The 8368-nt window shown below is 36.9% G+C and overlaps 1 pseudogene; it reads left to right on the forward strand.

Moving 5' to 3' along the window:
• The first annotated feature begins 243 nt into the window (after positions 1–243).
• On the forward strand, positions 244–3860 carry LOC138166065 (adenylate kinase isoenzyme 6 pseudogene; annotated as a pseudogene).
• Positions 3861–8368: the final 4508 nt, after the last annotated feature.

Below are 8368 nucleotides of genomic sequence, written 5' to 3' on the forward strand. Positions count from 1 at the left end.
GAGAGAGAGAGAGAGAGAGAGAGAACACAGTCTAAACCCTTCATTTTATGTAGTAAGAAAAAGAGACATATGTATCTAGAAATGTGCAGCAATTTGCCCAAGTTCAAATACATAATAAGACCCGTGGTTGAACTGGTGTTCAAACTAAGCTTCTCTGATTTCAAATCCTGTTTTATTCACTACTGCCTCTCAAATGTGTGCACTATTTACAAATACTGACTGAGTTTCCACTATGTGCACATGATGGACACTATGGAAAATACAAGGGATAATGTAAGAAGCTAACTACACTGTTGAAATATATTAAATATAATATAGATAATGATGATGATTATAGTGGTGATGATGATGATTGCTGACTTTTATATAACATTTGACACATATTATTTCATTTGAGAAGTATATAATGAAAGCCAGAATAAAAAGTATAAACATGGAATGTTCTTAGACAGCCCTGCTTTTGTTCTGTTTCTGTGCATCAAGGGCACCTTTCACTAGAAAGGGTGTAGACTCACAGAATTTTAGAATTAGAAGAATTAGAATTAACAATCATCTAGGCCATGTCCTTTCTTTTATAAATGTAAGACAGATTTAGTTGCTTTCTAAATATTTTTAAAAAAGAAATGATCGGCTAACACATGGCATTGATAGATATTTGATCTGCAATGTGGCCCATCTCTCTCCAAGGAATACTAAAATATCTATCTTGGAGAGGGAGCAGAAGGAGGGTTCTTACAAGGCACTTGCTTCTTTTCCCTTACTTCTTTCCAAGAGAGATATTAGTCTAGAATTCTATTCATTCACCAACATACATCAAATAGCTGCAAATTTAAGAATATAAAACTTGGAATTGAGCCTCAGGACACAAGCCACTTTCCCTAATTACTATTGAAGGGAGAGTAATAGCTTAATATTTCCAAATTAGCTCCCTCTCAGCAAAAATTAGTTACATAGACAATCATCATGAATAGGCAATAGCGAGGAAACACATTTTTGGAAACAAAACAGTAAATAGAAGTCAGAGAAGTTATAGAGATTGGAATAGACCAAAGAATATATAAGACCAAAGGTGCTAGTTTGTTAGGAAGATGTGAAAGACCTCAGTTCAAACAAATGAAGGGGAAAAAATAGACTTTTAATGGAATAAAGGCTTTTCAAACAATTCTGAGAAGAATTTGTGCCCACAAGCGACTGTGAATATGCCAGTATAGTGTTCAATTGCAAAACTTAACAAACTCTCCATATATAAGACAGAAGCAAAATTTTTATTTGGACACCAGAAAACCGAATCCCAACACCAAAAAGTCAAATCCATCATAGTAGCAAAGAAGTTAATAAGCTATAACATGACATGAAGCCACACCATCCTTTGGCCTTCCCACAAACAAACATTTACTCACAAGCCTAGCTCTCTGCCCAGGTGCGTCCTTTCCTCCCTCTCTCTAACTTCTCTGACTCACAGCTTCCTGTGGGTTCTGCCCCACTCTTCCGCAAACTCCTCCCACCACTTGTTCCATAAGATTACATTCAACACATTAGAGGGCAGGGAAGATCTTCAAATTCCCATTCCCATTACAACGAGGCACTATAAAATACAGATAGAAGAGTCCAGAAAAATCTAGGAAAGGAAATTCATTTGCGAAACTGAAAGTTGTATATTGTGTACTCCATCAATAGTGCATCAATGTGCTGCTTTCCCATAGCCCAACTAACATTTCATTTTTTTTTTTTGCCATCTTTCCCAATCTATCTCATAGGTAATTTATTTATTTTTTTTTGTTTCCCTACTTTGTTTACAATGTGACCTTTTATATCTGGTTCATGTTTGTATTGGAACTTATTTGGTATAAGGTGTGGGGTGTCTGGGCAGGTTTTTTTTTTTAATCAAATGATTCCATATTCTAGGAACCAGGGTCTTTGTGTTTACTGAACACTAGGTTACAATATGTATTTACTTCTGTAAGTTATGTACCCAAACAGCTGCCTTCTCAACCTGGAACTTCCCTCTGTCCTTGTGGCCTTCTTATCCTGGATCATCCCTCCAACTCTGCAACCCCTTTCTTTTATTGGTGCTCTTTCATAGAGCCTCCATTTTGAGGAAAGGTCCAAGACAGTCATTCTTCATTCCCCTCCCAGCTCTGCTTCCAATTCTTCAGACCTCTCCACTATACCACTCCTCCTTTTCAGCTTCCTTTTATGTTATCTTTTTTTTTAAAGCAAATGGGGTTAAGTAATTTGCTTAAGGTTACACGGCCAGTTATTTTCTGTGGGTGTTAAGTATCTGAGGCCGGAACCGATCCCAGGTCTCCCGACTCCAGGGCTGGTGTTCTTACTCACTGCTCCACCTGGATGCCCCCTTTTATGTTATCTCTGCCAATTAGAATGTTTACTATTTGAGGGAAGCTACTGTCTTTATGTCATATAGCATCAGTACTTAGCAGAGGGCCTGCCACATAGTAGGTATTTAATGAATGTTTATTGACTGACAAACACAAAGGAAAGTATGATGGGGCAATGAGTAGACATTAGAAAAGCATCACTTTTATCTAAATGAACACAGGAGGGTTGAACACACCCACAAGGCGGGTGCCAAAAGAGATATATTTTTGGACATGGCTACTGTGTATTCATTTTCTTGAATCTCTTAGTTCTTAAAAGGTTCTCCCACCCCACCTCCCTATTCTTTCTTGGTTAATTGGTGTATGACTGAGGGTAGGGAGAGAAAGGTTTAGTAGTAATGATGCCAAAGAAGGGAACCATCAAAACATTTTTTAAATACACAGATGAGTACAGAAATTAGTATAGACTAAAAGGACAGTTTTACAAGTAAGGTACAAAATTTATCATTTAATTTTTAAAAAACAAGAGGCATGAAAAGGACATGGTTTCATAGAGAATGATCTTTTTATTTCCTGCTTTGCATATAGAAATACCATTTTTTGTGTGTTTAAATTTGGAAATTAAAAAAAAGGATTTTTAAATAAATAAAGGAAGGAACTGAGGTATAGAATTAAATGAATGATCCATTTTGGCAGAGCCAGTTAGTAGTAGCCCTGGCAAGACTAGCACCTGTTTCCTAAATTCTATGCTACGCTGAGAGTAGTTTGTATGATCCTGCTAATTATGCTTTTTCTTTTAATAAAATTCTTAAAATAACAATGATTTCACTATTTACTGCCTATAACTACTAGTCAAATAGCATACATGATATCTCCAGCAAGACTGAATAACACAGCTTTGCCTGCTGCTCCCTTGTGGACAGCAGGTGATCAAGGCAGAGCCGGCATCACCGCTCCTTGAGGCTGCCCAACGTCTTGCTCATGGGTACACCAGGGGTTGGAAAGAGCACACTAGGTAAAGAGCTTGCATCAAAAACAGGACCGATATATATTAATGTGGGCGATGCAGCACAAGAAGGACCATTATATGATAACTTTGAATATTATTGTCCCATTTTGGATGAAGACAGCGGTTGATTAGTTAGAAAATAAAATTAAAGAATGTGGAGTTATTGTTGATTACCACAGCTGTGACTTCTTCCCTGAATGATGGTTTCACATCCGGTTTGTGCTTCAAACAGATAATTTTGTATCATATATAAAACTTGAAAGGAGGGGATACACTGTAAAGAAACTACAGGACAATATTCAATGTGAAATTTCTAAATTCTTTATGAAGAAGCCATGGCCTCCTACAACAATGAAATAGTATACCGGCTGCCCAGCAATGTACTAGAAGAACTAGAGAATAGATAATAATTATAGATTATATATAGAGAGATATAGAGATATATAATAATAGAGAATAATTTAGATCAAATAATGAAATGTATTGAGCAGTGGATAAAAGATAATAATTGAACCTTGAGGGCAAAGCATGAACTTTCAAGGTTTTCCACATAATGGTTAAGAGATTTTCTTGATGATTTCTCCTTCCCCATGCAGTAGAAATTAAGACAACATACACCGGATTTTATTATCCAGGATTGTATTGTAGAAGTAGCAGGTGAACAATATATAAAGTTAAGTTATGACTAAATTTTTTTTTCTCCATGAGAAAAGTGAAAACCCTCAAATACAATGAATAAGATATTAAGGACTTTAGAAATTTAGGAATATTCAGCATTCTCATTTATTTTTGTTAACTGCTAAAGAATAAGCAAATGTGAGGCAATAGATAAAAATCTTTAATACTTCACATTAAAAAGAAAATGAAGGCTAAGATGAACTGGTGACTTATAAACAAAAGAGTCTAAGAATAAAGCTATAAACATTTAAAAAAAACATTTGTGAATAACACAAAGCAATACCCTCTCATACTAAGCTATGTGTCTAATCACTATTTAATTTAATCTTCTGTTGCAACCTATTCCAAATCAGAATGAAACAAACTCAGAAGGAGACAGAGGTCTTGGACCCTCTAAGATATTAAGATTTTTAAACATCAGAAAACAGAAGACAAAAACCTATGGCAGAGCTGCTACCCCTGTGGAGGAACTGTCTTCAGTGCTATGACCTTTCCCACCCTTCCTCCTCCCCTACCCCCATTATCAAATTTGGCCCAGGTTCATTTTAGGCTAGTTGCTTCTCCAGCCTATACTGTCATTGTAAAGAGATTGGAGGTAGGGGTGGGGATGTGGAACTACGATACATGGGGAGGTATAAGTGAGTGTGGGTGTGGCCCTATAGACTGTAGCTGGAGAATTCTCCCCACATTGAGATTAGAGAACATGAGGAATATAGTAGTTGTTTGAGCCTTCGTGACCAGGTATTTCCCCGTGCCAAATTGTAGAATGGGTGCTTGCAAATGAACATTTTGGTAGATACAAAGCCTAGTCATATTTATTTTTGCTTATAGAGGAGATTCATTATTCATCAAGACTTGATAAGTAATACAGAATAATTAGTGGAATGCTTAATATGGACAGATCAACAAAGGTTGGAACAAAGGACAGCCGATGCCTTGGTGCTTGGCCTTGTATTTTCTGTCTTGTATCATTTTTATGGCATATGGAAAGTATTCATGGGTATCTAAATTGATCTAGGTTTGTGGTTTATGCCACATCCTTCTAGTAACTCCCAAATCACATACAGCAAAGTTGGGGAGACAAGAAAGGATAGTTTGCTGTCAGCCACATTCAGTGCTACATTGCCTATCAAATTTGCTTTCATTTCCAGACTCTATTTGATTCTAGTTTCCTATTCATGGGGAAAGGTGCATGGGATACTGCAGGAATTGCAGTACCCATAGAATAATATTTCACAACTTCAACATCATGACCTGGTATACTACAAAAAGACATTTACTTATCCACAAACTTTTGCTATCAAAAATGCATGCTAGTTAAATCTAACTTAAAAAGCAAAATCTTCATTGCCATTTTAAAAATGGCATTTATAGACATATATATGTCTATAAATTAAAAAATCTCATATTCTGCATTCCTCTTCTATTTGAGCTCCAAAGAAGGAGAATAGCTACAGAGTCTATGGAAGGTGGAATATTCAGATAATTTGTTAGTTGAAGCAAAGTTTGGGTTGGAAAAAAAAATGGGCTAAAGGACAAAGCATGCTGAATGGCAGAAGTAGAAGGAGAGGGATTGAGCCCTCAATAGTTCTGGGGTATGGGCTTTTTAGAGAGTGAGAAAAGGAGAAGGGGAGTGATCTGAGATTCAGTTTTGAGTGCTGGTCTCCTTCCTGCCTAGGGTATTCCTTTACAACCTTTCCCTTCACTTCCCCAAAACAACAGTGAATACTTTGGTTTTGCATAGTTAAGATATAAGCTAGACTTTTTAAAGCTTATAAAATCCCAACTTGAAGTTGGAAATATTGTTCTATGTACTGCAATTCCTGCAGATAGGTTTCACTGTACCCCAAGCATCTTTCCTGAGGATCAGGAATGAGACTTTATAAAATCTAGCTTGGTGTCTATAATCTAGACATTAAAGGAGAAGAGTATGTCCTCCTATCTAGATCTTCAACATCCAAAGCATTTCTTATTGAATGGCTTGTATGTGTTACAGTCAAGAATGGCCTTAACTGTTTTTACTGATGGAGTTGCTAACTAACAGCTAAAAATTCGGTGTCCTAAAATGTCTTCCCCACCTATTTGGCAAGTGCCTGAAATTCCCATAATTAGTCATTTGAGTCAAGGCCTTAGTTTCTATGAGTTGTGTCCTTTAAAATGGCACCAGGAATCCTTGAATTAGTTGGGTGGAGATTAGCTAATGGGTCATTTAGCAAGTTGCTATGGCAAAGAGAGAAGAGACAAGAGAAGGAAAGAACCTGGGCTTAAATGTGGGACAGGACTTTGTAACAGGAATGCTGTAAAGGTGAGACAGTATGAAGATGTTGGCTGTTGAAGAAGGGGAAAAGAAGAGGGTAGGTAAAGAAGATACAGTATCTGAGACCAGCCTTGCGTGCTGGAGGCTATCCCACTGCTGTAAGCTGCTTTGTAGAAATCCCCGCTATGTGGAAATGTATTACCTATGGGAGGCAGCCAGTCATCCCACTGTTGGATAATCTGAACTAGGATCATATATTCAGAGTCAGAAAGCACCTCAGGTCATCTGCTTCAACTTCTTCCTTTTACAGATGAGGAAACTAGGGCCCATTGAGGTTGAGTCTTGTTCTAGGTCACATAAGGATTAAGTTTATTTATCAGTGTTGATTATCTGGGGACCAAGAGAGGCAATAACTAAATTAATCTGTTAAGTCTTCTTCTGAGTGAGTAACCAATAAGGATTAATTAATATTGTACAAAATCAGTTATGCACCATTTATCAGACTGACTGCTTGTCATTCTGAGTTGGTTGTTTGATGATCAAAATGGCCAGGCTGAATATACTAAACCATGATCATATGATTCATATAGACATACCTAACAAAGGTAACCCTAACATAGTCATAGGACCATGTCTACATATTACAATGGAATAAAGAAACCAAGTATCATCCACACAAATGATGTATTTAGTAAGGCATGCAGTTGCGGAAACTAATCAGGTCCAAGGCTCTCAGTAACACAAGAACCCAGAACCTTGGTTTCTAAATAGTTAATATTCAATTGATGGGAGTGAAAAAATAAAACAACAGGTTCAATTTACCAAGACACCTGGTTTCTTATTGGTGGGGGGAATTGGGAAACACTGAGGTGGGAGGGATAGGGACTGTAGTCTAGTGACATTCCTTAAGTTGAGTGACAATTGGGAGGGAGAGCGATTTCTCCAAAATCAGATGACTTTCACGAATTTGAGACTTTACTTCACAAAATGGTGGATAAAGGGCAAAATGAAATTGCTCATGCTATTTTAATGTAACTTTAAAAAATAAACCTCAAATTATTTTTATTGAAAATTGAGTATTCCAATACTTTAAGTAGCTAACTCCATTTACTTTAATTTAACAAATATTTATTATTTGTAATATTTATCATACCAATAGCAAAAGGATAAAAATTAATATTACCTCTAATTTCTACTATAATGATTTCTGCTGTGTTAATTCTACAATGTAATGTATTTTATGCTGTATTGATTTTTTTTCTGATTTACATCATTTATTTCCGCCAGATTTTGAGTTACAAATTATTTCCCTGTTTTTCCCCTACCCACTGCCCTGAAATAGCAGTCCCACAGGATAACCCCTCCTTGAAACTGCTCTCTCCCATATCTTCTCCCATACCCCTTTTGACTTTTCCAGTGGATCTCTATGCCCCAATGCCTATATATCTTATTTCCCAATTACATGTAAAATAGTACTAATAACAGTATGTATAAATATATATTTGAATATTTGATTTTAAAACTTTGAATTCCAGATTCATTCCCTTCCTCCCTTGTCACCCACCCTTACTGAGAAGATAAGCAGTTCAGTATAGGTAGTACATGTGTGGCTAATGCAAAACAATAACATAGTAGATACATTGTAAAAGACTGACTATATTTCCCTCCTTCCTATCCCACCTCCCACTTGTTCTATTCTCTACTTTGATCCCATCCCTTTTCAAAAGTGGGTGCTTCCAACTTCCCTCCTCGCCCCAGCCTTCCCTCACTTCCATCATCCCCCTTCTCATCCCCTTTCCCCCTTCTCTCCTCGATGTATTTCATTCCCTCCTCAAGCCAAATTCAATTAGAATAAGGTTGACCCATTTCCTTTTGCCTTCCTATACTTCCCCTCCATTGTAACCATTTTCCCTTGCCTCTTCTTTGAGATAGTTTTCCCTATTCTGTATCTCCCCATCTCCTCTCATTATATTCCTCTCTCACCTCTTAATTTCACCTTTTAAGTATCATCCCTTCCTGTTAAATTGGTCCCGTGCCCTCTATCTATGTATACCTGTAAACACATATACACACACATTCACATAT

Source organism: Petaurus breviceps, unplaced genomic scaffold (assembly GCF_028583685.1).
Source record: "Petaurus breviceps papuanus isolate PSGF00001 unplaced genomic scaffold, PetGlider_PUasm1.0 220, whole genome shotgun sequence".
Classification (NCBI taxonomy): Eukaryota; Metazoa; Chordata; class Mammalia; order Diprotodontia; family Petauridae; genus Petaurus; species Petaurus breviceps.